The sequence below is a fragment of the Aquarana catesbeiana genome, linkage group LG13 (assembly GCF_042186555.1).
Source record: "Aquarana catesbeiana isolate 2022-GZ linkage group LG13, ASM4218655v1, whole genome shotgun sequence".
Lineage (NCBI taxonomy): Eukaryota > Metazoa > Chordata > Amphibia > Anura > Ranidae > Aquarana > Aquarana catesbeiana.
In genome coordinates, this window is record NC_133336.1 from 173847794 (window position 1) to 173861506 (window position 13713).

Genomic DNA, 13713 nt, shown 5'->3' on the forward strand with positions numbered 1-13713 from the left:
CCCATTTGTCTTTTCACATCATCTATTTGGACTTTATTCTCTGTATAAGGACTGTTTATTGAACACTTATTGTTTTAGGTTCCAACAACTGTGTTAGTTACTTAAATTGGGTTCTATTAATTTGTCCCATTCAACACTGGTATTATCCTTCATTTTTATTTACAGCGCTGCTATTTTTTGTTATATTGTTGATTAGTGTGTGTATCTCACATAGAGTGGCTGCTTTTATTTTTATTCACATTTGTTTTCACTAAATTAATTTATCACATTTGGTTGTTCAATATTTCACGAACAGGTACCCTTTTTTGGTGCACTATAGCGCGGTAGCTCCCTTACTATATGTGTTAGAATTGCCCAGTCAAAGTCCATACCTAAATACAACTGAGAATCTGTGGCAAGACTTGAAAATTGCTGTTTACAGACGCTCTCCATCCAATCTGACAGAGCTTGAGCTATTTTGCAAAGAAGAATGGGAAAAAATTTCACTCTCTATATGTGCAAAGCTGGTAGAGACATCCCCAAAAAGACTTACAGCTGTAATTGCAGCGAAAAGTGGTTCTCCAAAGTATCGACTCAGGGGGGCTGAATACAAATGCACGCCCCACTTTTCACATATTTATTTGTAATAAAAAAATTAAAAACATTTATCATTTTTCTTCCACTTCACAATAATGTGCCACTTTGTGTTGGTCTATCACAGAAAAAAAAAAAACTTTAACGTTTTTGGTAGTAACATGACAAAATGTGGAAAACTTCAAGGGGTATGAATACTTTTTCAAGGCACTGTATGTACGTACTCATAGTGATAAAGAGGGAAAAAATAAGTAAACATGAACTAATCAATATTGTAATTTATAATCATCAGTCTCTACTTTAAATGTCCAATCATAGGAAATTGTAGAAAATTGTGATTTCTTCTGTGTTCATAAACATCTAACACTGTACTGAATATAAACGCGCTCTAAAACCACATGTGCTACCAATGTGCTCTCAAATCCTGTACTTCCAATCAAAAAATTGTTATCATCAAATAAGGTATTCCCAATCTGCGGATACCCCAAAGCCTCCTCTCCGCTAGGGACTTTCCTACTACCTTGCACACTCCCAGCCAATAGATGGCGGTATGGTTCCTTTAAGACTCTGAATTCCTTATGTGGCCTTGCCAATGAAGAACAAAGAGCCTCCCATTGTGTAGTTAGATAAAAGAGCCTTATTTATTATAAGAAAATGCACTCACAATTTTTAACTTGCAATAAAACCCATGGAGGACCATGAACTTTCGGGACTTACTCCCTCCTCCATCACTTCCAGTCCGGGTCTGCCTCCGCTCACGTAGTACACAATACGTCACGGTCACATGACTTCATCAGTGTTAGCGTGACACAGAGCCTTTATATTTTATATTTGCACGTGTATTTGTACAGCCTCCTTCCAGATCACACTCTTCTGCCAGAAACCACTGGAATTAAAGGCTTCCTATAGCTTGAATGTTACATATAGCTTTGCATATAAGAATGGGTGGTGGGTGAAAAGGTCTAAAAATGAGCAAACCTATTCATTTAAACCCACTCTTTTCAAATACCGCACTTCACCCAACATTTGGGTCAATGCGACATTATGTGAATTGAAAAATGTCCACTAAGCCTTTTACCAACTGCTGGTCCCAAACATATGGAAGTGAAGGCAAAAAAATAGTAGACATATTGCAATTAATTTTGTTCCGAATTAGTTTAACAAATTTCGAAAAATCCGGAAATATCCAAATGAATGAAAACCTGTTTAACTAATTTTTCCAAATATTCGTAAATTCGAATATTCGAAAATTCGTAAATGCATAAATTCATATAATACGTAAATTAGGAATTCGTAAATTCTAAAATTCATTAATTCGAAATTCGTAAATTCTAAAATTCGTAAATTCAAAGATCCGGAAAAAAGGACAAAAATCAGAAAATTCAAAAATCTGAAATAATAACTAACTAATAATAACTTAACTATTGCTAACTATATTATAGGTATTGGAATTTCCTTTCAAATTTGGCTGTTAGTGAACATAACAAATGCAAATTTATCCAAAATTACGAATTTTCTGAAATAACGAATGCTGTATCTGAACTAATGGAACGTAACGAATTAATAATAATAAATAACAATAATAATACTAATAAAAACATATTTATCTTTATTATTAATTATTAATTTGTTCCGTTCCATTTGTTTAGATGCGGCATTCTTATTTTACATAATTTGTAATTTCGGATAAATTTGTATTTGTTACGTTCACTAAGAGCCAAGTTTGAAAGATAATTCCAATACCTATAATTTATTAGTTAGTTATTATTAGATAGTTAGGTTATTATTTTGAATTTCTGGATTTTGAATTTTCAAATTTTCAACTTTCTGCATTTTGGATTTTTGAAATCACAAACTTACGAATTTTAGAATTTCCGGATTTTGGATTTTGTAATTTCTGGATTTTGGATTTTCGAATTTACGAATTTCGATCATAACGAATGACCCCAAAAACCGAACCCCCCCCCCCCAAAAAAAATGTATGAAACTAAAACGAACAGATTTTTCGGCAATGCACAGTAAGAAACCATTTCATAAAATATTAACTTACAGGACCATTAAGTAGTGGATGTGTATGGTATTTTTGAGACTAAGGATATTGTTATGTGTCAAATTAACCACTTGCCGACCAGCCACCGCAGTTGTACTGCGGCAGAATGGCACGGCTCGGCGGAACAATGTTATGTAACGTTGCTTCGCCCTGTGGCCACTAGGGGCACGCGCCCCCTGCTTGCCCACGGAGCCGATGCGATTGCCCAGCAGTCGCGATCACTGCCGGGCTCCCGCGATTGCTCGGGGCACATGCAAAATCAGGATCTGTGTGTGTAAACACACAGTTTCTGGTTCTCTGAGGGGAGACGTGACAGATTGTCTGTTCATACAGAGTATGAACAGCGATCTATCTCTTCCCCTACACAGTTCACTCCCCCCTTCAGTTAAAACACACACTAGGGAACACAATTAACCCTTTGATCACCCCTAGTTTTAACCCCTTCCCTGCCAGTGACATTTTTACAGTAATCAATGCATTTTTATAGCACTGATCGCTGTAAAAATGCCAATGGTCCCAAAAATGTGTCAAAATTGTCCAACGTGTCCACCATAATGTCGCAGTCCCTATAAAAATCGCAGATCGCCATCATTACTAGTAAAAAAATAATGATTTATTTATTTATTTTTTGCTACTTCAGCGATTTCATTGAGAGGATTTAAATCACCATTTATAGCTCATTTTTTATCCCATCTCATTATCATCACATCATAGTAGCATAACCTTTACTTTTTGTATTTTATCTGTTTTAAGAAATCTTTGTTTATTCATTACAAAAATTGCAAATCACTCAACTAGCACTAACCCATGGTATGCTACTTAAAGTCCCATGCCCCAACCCCCCCCAACCTGCAGTCATGCTTCCGATAAAACATGCATTATTACAAGAACTTCTCAGCAAATCTCCCTGTTTTTTTAAAGAATATCCACTTCGCTCACTTGTCTCTATCGAGGTCAGCTTCTATCTCTTGCCTAGTATCTTCAACCTCACCCGCCTCTAGGATATAGGTTTAATTAACCCTTATTAACCAATCTCGAATGCTTGGGCCCTCAGCCTCTTGCCATTTTTTTGGTATTAAACTTTTTGCCGAGTTTAGAAGTACCGGGGTTAGAGAAACATTGTACTTGCTAGTATGGCCTTCAGTCCCATGGAACAAACACACCCAAGGGTCCTCCTTGATCTCAGTACCCATTATCTCCTGTGTGATCTTTAGCACCTCCTGACAGAATTTTTTAATAATTGGGCACTCCCACCATAGGTGGGCCATTGTTCCTCTGACGGAGCACCCCCTCCAACAGTTTCTGGAAATTTCCGGTTGAAGCTTATTTATTCTATCTGGTGTCATGTACCATCTGGCGAGGCATTTAAAATTTGAGTCTATCGTTCTCGTGTCCACTGCTGATTTATGTGTTGCGTTGAGAATGGCCTCCCATGTCACTCCGCTAGATGCAGATCCCAATTCAGATTCCCATTTATTGAAATATAACGGTTTCGCTGCTTCACCCTCATCCCGCAATATTTTATATAATTCTTTTGTTTTCCTTATTACTCTATTCTTCAGGAACAATTTTTCCAATGGCCTGAGGTTCTTCTTATCTCTAATAGGACCGGGGAGGCTTTTAGTAAAGAGCGCAAGCTGGTTATATCGCCATATGTCTTTTTTCATTAGATCCTTGAGCAGGGGCGTTGCTAGGTCTGCAAAAGATCTGTGGCTAGAGCCCATAGCAGCAGTCACCAACTTTTTTGCAGGCCCGCGGGGGGGGGGCACAACAGTGGTAAGCAAGTGGTTCAACCATAATGCAGAATCAGTGGAAGCCCGGGGCGTGTCACTTGCCACATCTCCAGCTACCAGGTGCAGCGTGTCACTTGCCACCGTCGCCTGTCACCAAATGCGGCTTGTTACTTGCCACCGTCACCTGCCACTTGATATGGATTGCAACTTGCCATGCCGCCTGCCACCAGATGTGGATTGTCACTTGCCACGTCACCTGCCACCATTTGCAGATTGCCACGACACCTACCACCATTTGCAGATTGTCACTTGCCACGTTTCCTGCCACCATTTTCAGATTGCCACATCACCTGCCACTAGATGTGGGTTGTCACTTGCCACATCACCTGGCACCAGATGTGGATTGTCACTTGCCAACTGATGTGGATTGTAACTTGCCATGCCAGCCAGTACCACCAAATGTGCATTGTCGCTGCATTGGTGGCAGGCTGCATGCACTGGTCCATTTAGTGAGGGCAGGAGAGCGGTGATGCGGGGCAGGCAGTGAGAAATGATGTCATCTCGCTGCTCCCTGCCCCACCACCAACAATGAAGCAAGGAGGGTCTGGCTGCAGAGTGGAGCTCCACCGATGACAGGAAGCACGTGACCTCCACTCCACCGTGCTGTGAGGGTGGAAGAGCACTGATGTGTGGCAGGCAGTGAGAGATGATATCATCTCTCTGCACCTCACTCCCACATTGAAGAGGCCCAGCTGTGAAGAGCACTGATGTGGAGTGGTTAGAGAGAGATGATATCATCTCTGCTCGTCCGCCCGCTTGCTTCTCTCCTCTCCCCGCCTCTCTCATACAGCCAGCCTGCCCACTGCAGGTTAAGCAGGGATCCTGCACCAAGAGACCCGGGGCTATGGGCCCCAGATTCGGGGCTATAGCCCCAATAGCCACCCCCTAGCAAAGCCTCTGTCCTTGAGTAGGTCTAACTCCTGAAAAGTGACAATTTTACCATTTTTCATAATATCTATCAGTTGTGTATCATTATTTTTTATCCAATTCCCTCCCACTTCCCTCAACCCTGGCGGAAAAAACTCGTTATCTTTTAAGTAAATAAATGGTGAATTAAACCCCATGCATTTTGTTTGTGTAGCTGATCCCAAATCTTTAAAGTGTAACGTGTTATGTTGTGTGCGTTAGGGCCTAACTTCCTAAAGTGTGGGGGATTCCAAATGAATTGGTGTAATTTTGCATTACTCATATCTTTTTCTAGGTTTACCCATCTTTTATCTATCGGTTCCTTTCCCCAATCTAACACCCGTGATAATACTATCGCTCTGTGATATTTTTTGAAGTCTGGAAGTGCCAGACCACCCTGTGCTTTATCCCTGCTCAGGACCTTGTAGGCAATCCGTGGCTTCTTATTTTTCCATATAAAACTAGTAAAAATATTATTCAATACTTTGAAAAAGTTCTGCGCTAGCGGGATTGGGAGTAGCTGCATTTTATACAGGATCTTCAGGGCCAGGGTCATTTTAACAGTATTTACTCGTCCGATCCAAGAGATCGGAAGGTGCATACTTTTTTTAGTTTCCTGCTTGATCTTGTCAAGGAGTGGGATGTAGTTTAATAGATACATTTTCCTTAAGGAATTTGCTAATGTAACTCCCAGGTAACAAATTTTTTTGCTCCACGGAAAATTGAATATTTCCTTAAGTTTGGTTACTTCTTGTCCATCAATGTTAATGTTTAGAACTACTGACTTACTAAGGTTGACCTTATAATTTGATAGCTCTCCATATCTCCTCAGAGTAGCCAGAAGGTTGGGGAGCGACATCCTCGGTTTAACAATATAGAACAATACATTGTCGACGAAAGCCGAAAGCTTGTGTTCGTCTCTCCCCACCACGCATCCGCGTATGTCCAGGTTCTTTCGAATCGAGGCTAGTAAGGGTTCCAGGGTCAATACAAACAGAAGGGTGACAGAGGGCAGCCCTGCCTGGTCCTGTTTTCCATTTTGAACTCCGCCGACGGTGTACCGTTCACCCTAACAAACGAGGGAGATTTATACAATGCTTTAATCCAGTTCAACATGGTGCCACCCAAACCGACTGCCCTCAACGTCCTCAACATGAAACCCCAGTCTACTCTGTCGAAGGCTTTCTCTGCGTCAATCGACAGAAGTAGACCGGGGGTCCCCTTCGCTTTCATCACATCCATAACCAGGAGCGACCTAACGCTGTTGTCCCTCCCCTCTCTCGCTGGTATAAAACCCGTCTGATCTGGATGGATCCAATACGACATTTTGTCCTTTAATCTACTGGCTAGTACCCTGGCGTATAATTTAATATCTGCGTTCAGCAAAGCTATCGTCCTATAGCTCAAACAAAGCGAGCTATCTTTCCCTTCCTTTGGTATTAATGTTACTGACGCAGTCAGTGCCCCCTCGCATAGCTCTTCCTGACCCCCTATCCCATTCCAAATCTGACAAAGCTTGGGGATCAGGGACTCCTTAAATTTTTTGTAAAAATAGGATGTAAAGCTATCTGGCCCTGGACTCTTTCCAGAGGGAGATGCTTTCAAGGCCCTCTCGATCTCTTCTACAGTAATCGGTCCATCCAGTTCTTTTGCATCACTGTCCGAGAGGCTTGCTAAACCTGCCTCCCTTATAAACTCATCCATCTTCTCCTCTCTTTCCAGGGTACCTATCCCGCCTTGCCTAACCTTATAAAGGGATGCATAGTATCTCCGAAATTCTTCAGCTATGTCTCTGGAAGTATATTTTAGTACCCCCTTTTTATTTTGGATCCTATCTATAAAGTTGTCCCCTCCTTTCCTTTTCAATACTGTTGCCAGATGCTTCCCCACCTTATTACTCCATCTAAAGCTCTCTTTTAGATTTTTTTTAAGATACGCTTAGATTCTATCTCCATTAAATCTTTTAGTTCTTCTCTTTTTATTATTAGTTGATGTAGGAGCAAGTTATGACTACCACTAGCGGCCTTATGTAGTTGTTCAAGGTGGTGAATTTCTTCTATGAGTTCTGTTTTCCTTTTTGAGCTTTCTTTTTTCTCATTAGCCCCTATTGAGATCAGAATGCCCCTTATGTAAGCTTTTAGCACCTCCCACAGGACTGATCCAGAAATCTCACCAGTGTCATTTATCGAGAAAAACCCATTGATTTCTTCCTGTATTTTGCTACTGATGTTAGGGTTCTCGATGAGCTTTTCATCCAAATGCCATGAAAATGGGGACCTCCGGAGTCCCGGGATCCCCACCTTCATCAAGACTGGGGCATGGTCAGACAACGTGGTGACTCCGATCTTTGTATCCTTAACATATTCTAATAATCTATGATCTACCATAAAATAGTCGAGTCTTGAATAAGACCCGTGGACTGAAGAAAAAAAGGTATAGTCCCTGTCCTTTGCGTGCTGTACTCTCCATGCATCGATCATTTGGCAACTATGCAATTTCTGTCCTATTTTTTTTAAGAGTTTCCTACTTATTCTTTCCTACTTACGTAAAAAAAAATAATAATAAAAATGCCATAAAACTATCCCCTATTTTGTACACACTATAACTTTTGCGCAAACCAATCAATATACACTTATTGCAAATTTTTTTTACCAAAAATATGTAGAAGAATAAATATCATCCTAAACTGAGGAAAAACATTTTTTTAATATATTTTTGGGGATATTTATTATAGCAAAAAGTAAAAAATATTGCATTTTTGTCAAAATGTCGCTCTTTTTTTGTTTATAGCACAAAAAATAAAAAATGCAGAGGCGATCAAATACCACCAAAAGAAAGCTCTATTTGTGGGGAAAAAAGGACGTCAATTTTGTTTGGGTGCAACGTCACACGACCGTGCAATTGTCAGTTAAAGCGACGCAGTGCTGAATCGTAAAAAGTGCTCTGGTCAGGAAGGGGGTAAAATCTTCCGGGGCGGAAGCGGTTAATTAGTAAAATAGTTTGCTGCTTCTGCTTGGGCCTAAGGCTCGGTTCACGCCGCAGCAATGCGGGAACCCTGCGAATCCACTGCGGGTTCCCGCATCGCATGTCTCTCGGCAGCAGTTCACACTGCCATATGCGAACTGCTGGGAGTGTCAATTAAAAGTCAATGACACCCCAAATCAGTTCGCATATCGCAGTGCGATCTGCAAATTCAGACAGGAATCGGATCGGAATTGGACACCCTTGCGATAAGATTTTGCTGCGGATCAAAAAAGGGTCCTGTGCAAGTTTGATCCGAATGCGTTGCAAATTCAGCCATAAAATCTGTATGGCTGAATTCACATCGCACGGACATCGCATGTAATTTGTACTGCAGTGCGGTGCAAATCACATGTGATCTCGCACCACACAGCAGTGTGAACCTGCCCTAAAACTTCTCTTAACACCAGTCAAGGAATGCTTCAATCCTAGTAACTTGCAGACAGTAAGAGCTGCCTTTGTACAAAGGCATCAGTCTGGGGCCCAGAGTCCCCCTTGCTCCTCCAGCCTTGTCCATGTCTAAAACATAGCATAACCATAAAATATTTAATATTGACATATCTTTAACAAGGGCTGTCATGTTACAAAGGTAGAAAGATTCCTCCATCTACAGTAGCTAAGGTCTTCTGGATCGATCCTGCCTGAAGCTAAAAAATGTAAAGCCCTTGTTTAGAATCAGTGTTAGTCAATTTCTAGTCAGTTGCAGGTTCACAGGTAATATGTATAGCCAACGCATTTTGGGTGGAGCTGGCTCCCTCTTCCTCAGGGCTAGTGTGCAAGGAAACATTAAAAACAACTAATAAGTATGTTATAATATTTTATGTTGTAAGCTTGAGATACTTATTTGTTGTTTTTGCTTGCATACTAGGCCTGATGAAGAGGGGGCAGTTCTCCCGAAACATGTTGGCTATACGTATTACCTGTGAATCAGCAAGTTCAATAAACGTCATATATTTATAACCGCAAGTGTGAAAAACTGTTTACTGGGTGCATCTCTACACTCGTCTTAGATCATAAAACCAGAAAGAGAGATGGAACTTGCATCTAATAGGCTAATGGGGTTTGAAAAGTGTGAGTTAATGTGTATCTAAATGTTGCAGTGCCCCTGCCCTCCAGAGGCCTGAAGGTGACCTCCAGAGTCAGGAGAAGCTGACATTCCTCCTCAGGGTGCAGGGCATTGGGCATAGTGGGTGTATTGCAAGTTGGAAACATGGGCGCTAGTCAATTTTTGAATGCAACAAAAGAGATTTTATTGTCTCTTAACAAGAACTGGGGCCAGGACATCCTTAGACAAATGCAAAAGCAATTGGCAGACTCCGCAGACCAAAAACAGCAATAGACAGACAGATGAACAGGTAGAGGGCCTTTAAGCTGGATGCAGCGCACTGTATTTGCTGTCTCCTATAGCAACTGAACTTTCAACAGTCAATATGATTCTGCACACGTAACTCACAGTATCCAGTTGTAGATCCTCTCTCACATCTCATAGTATCCTACTGTAGATCTTCACACTGAGCTCCCAGTCTCTCACTAGACTTCCAAGATCCCAGCTGCTGGATCCCCTGAGCTCTTCAACGCTACCCACTTGGTCCCTGACTTGACTTGGCTGAAGCTTTCCCACTTCTTCACAATCCCCAGCTAGTGAAAAAGAATGCTCTGGTACTTCTTCAGACTTCATGCACTGGCCTCTGATAACAGGAATGGCTGTCCCTTGGTGACAACTGTTTCTCCTTTACGTCTGACCTTGATATCCTCTCTTGCCTATAGTAACAGGAGTTCCGGCTGAGCCTCTGCAACTTGGTTAGGCTTCCGACCTGAAGCCCCAACCCCCGCACTGCTTCTCACAGTCTTGGATAGGCCTCAGACAGCCTAGCAGCCAAGTGCTCCTGAACAGGCCTCAGGCTTCTGGCCTAGCAACCGGGAGCAATACAACACATGTCCACCCTGACAGCCATCCAGGTGGCACAGAACTCCCGATCACCTGACTCCTCTCGAATAAATAGGCTCTCCCAGAAGTCCATGGGGCCAAAGTGACTTCCAGTTGTCTGGGACAACCTATCCACTCCTAACCTCAATTCACTATGCCCTTGTCATTCTATTGCCACAGGCGACAATGACACATAGTGACAAAAGAGAGAGGTGCACCATATTCAAGTTTAGGGCAAAAGTCAGTGGATCACCCTAACAACTAGCCAGGCTAGTTACCACCTAGCAAACTAAATTTTTGAGCAGCCCTGTTTAGGACCAGGGTGCTACATAAAGACAAAACTTTATTTTTGTTTTGTATATAGTAGGGAATGGATAGTCCCATTGTAGCATTCTCCCTTTACTTCTACTCATGTAGGCACAACAGGAAGTGAAAAGAAATCTTTACAAGTGTTGAAACTACCCTCTTAGATACTGTAGTTCTCTGTAGAACATGTGTCCCTTCTGGAAGAATTCCCCGCTATTCCTGCTACAGTGGTTGGGTGTTCTCTTATTTCCAGTCCTAGTAACAATGGTCACTAGAACAAACAGAGAGGGTGAACCTCCCCATTGAAGACACAGACAGCAAAAAAAAAATACCTGACAGTGGTTCTAATCCAACCCTACTCTATCCAAAATTAATGTCATGGCCCAACCTGAACCTAAAACCTGAATAGGCGCCATCTTGTGGACAGCTTATCTTAGTGCAGTCTGCTTGCCTTTCTGCTATGATGCTGCCATCTGCTAGAGACTTTGCACATTGCATGCAGTAGACTGCAGGAAGTGGGTGTGTATATTACACCTGTCTCTATTTACTCTAATATTCACCTCCAGCTCATTACCTGTTCTCTGTGATTAGTGTTTGTATCCTGAATGTCTCACTATCTCACCTGGCTTGTCGTTGGATTTGTTCTATCTGCTATTTGCCTTCTGGGTTACCTGACCACATATCCTGTCTTCTGATTCTCTTACCACCTTTGGATATTGGTGTCCTACTTCCATGCACTTGTTTGATGCTGTCTTTCCAGGCGTTTGGCAAGCTTCTGCCAGCCTTGTAGTTACATCAGTCCCGCTTGCATCAGAAGTGAGCATAGAAGCCTCAACCTGGGGATTGTTCCAATGTAATCGGGTCTCAGCATGTCCAGGTATGCCAAACATCGCTCCCTTGTGGCATGGAATATTCACTCACTTTGTGGTGTTTGGCTTTAGATACACCTGAAATACCACTGGAGAGTTTATGGTACACGGGTACCCACAGAGGAAGACTTATCTTACACAATGTATTGGGAGTTTACATATCAGAAAGGTTTTCCATTTTGTGAAACTAACTTTTATGTCAAAATTCTACTTCAAAATCTGTCTGAACTTTGCCTAAGTGAAAAACACCCTGCCCCTAGGAGCTTACAGTATGGAGGCATAAGGCATAGAAATTAGGTAAGTGAATGAATGTGCCTTACCTTCTATGGAGGGGAAGGTGCTTGAACAGTGACCAAAGAGAATTACTTAAATTGAGGTTTGTGTCCAAAGAAGTATTTTGTTCCTGCTTAGCTGTTCTCTTCCATTTCAGTTGCTATCTACCACTACTTTCACTGTCAGGCTAATTTCACATTCAGCTGGTGTGCAGAAGAATGGGCTTCGTTAAATCTGAGTTATTTGAGTGGGGTAAGACATGTTAAAGGGAACAAGTGCAAGAATGGTCTGTGGTATCATATTTTGTATGGCACAATATACTTGATATTTATACATGGGAACTTTTGAAAATCAGTGAGCCTGAGAATGAGGGTGGAGTAGAAGGAGTATTAGTGCACTGAATGGTGGTTGTGGGCAACATGCTCTAACAGTGAGAAGGGCTTAAAGGGCTAACGTTAAATAAGACTTAAAAATGCAATATTAAATGGAACGTTTTAGGTACCACTCAATTATTCTAGAATACAACAAAATCTAAAATGTATAACTTTTATTTATATATTATATAAATACAATTACATAATAAAAACTCATAATACAGCTGACAATTACATTTTCCAATGATTGAATGAGCGGTACCTAAAAAGCCCCATTTAGTATTGTGTTTTTAGGAATTTCCATATTGGGGATGTTGGTACTTTTATGAGGTTGCTAACTTAGGGGTCTAAAGTATTTTGTTATGGTAAATAAAACCTAAGCTTACTCTGCTGTGGGTCAAGAATGAATAATGCACACAGAGCAGGGGTCAGGAGAATGTAATGTGCAGGGGTCAGAAGCACATAATGCTCATGGGATGATTTTAAAAAGTAAGTGAAGTTACAAGAACACACTTGTAACAAGTATCCTTCCTCAGACTTTAGCCCTGATGGAAACACAGGGCTGCCTCTTGGGAGTAATCAGACAAATATCATATAAATGATTGGATTAGTGGATGTCGGTATGGAGGAGCGGGCAATACTAAGCAGGCTACGTTTACATACAGACTGCCCTAGATATCGCCCACAAGTGATTCTGAGACTCCTTAATTGAAGGAACTGTCAATTAAGAAGGAGAAGGAAAGACCTACAGTAGATGATGCTGAATGTTCTTCAGCCAGTAAATGGGTCAGACTCTATTGCCCCGTACACACGATCGGACTTTCCGACAACAAAACCGTGGATTTTTGTTCGAAGGGTGTTGGCTCCAACTTGTCTTGCATACACACGGTCACACACATGTTGGCCAACAATTACGAACAAGACATACATGATATCTCCATTACGAACACTAGTTTTACAAGACCGAGCACTTCAGGCTCGTCCTTGATTCCGAGCATGCGTGGACTTTTTTAGACCGGAAAGTCTGACAACAAACATTTGTTGGCAGAAAATTTGAGAACCTGCTAGCCAACATTTGTTGCTGGAAAGTCCGACAACAAATGTCCGATGGAGCATACACATGGTCGGACTTACCGCCAACAAGCTCACGTCCAACATTTCCTATCGGAAAATCCGATCGTGTGTACGCGGTATATCTGATTTGCTGCACCTTCAAATTAATGAATTCATAGCATGCAGTGAAATCAGAGTAAGCTATTTCAGTAGAGGAGAGCAACCTGTACAGCTGTGCAAGACTGAAGGTAAGGCTGGAAGTCATATTTAATTGTTGTTGGATAGCCTTTTTTAGAATGTATACAGCATAGAAGACTAGTTCCCAGATGTTCTTTTGAACTTACCTGTAGATATCCAACTGTTTGAGTTTGGTACACTCACGCCAAAGTGTGTTGAGTTGAATAGAAACCTTTTTAGCTGTGTTTTTTTACAATTGAATTCTTTGCTTCTCCTGGTTGAATTCTCCTTGGCACTTCCAGCATTCTGCTGGCCTTGTAGGCGTTAAACATGCAAGCGTTACTACAAAATGTCAACCAATAATAATCTGTGGGGCACCTATTACTTTTTC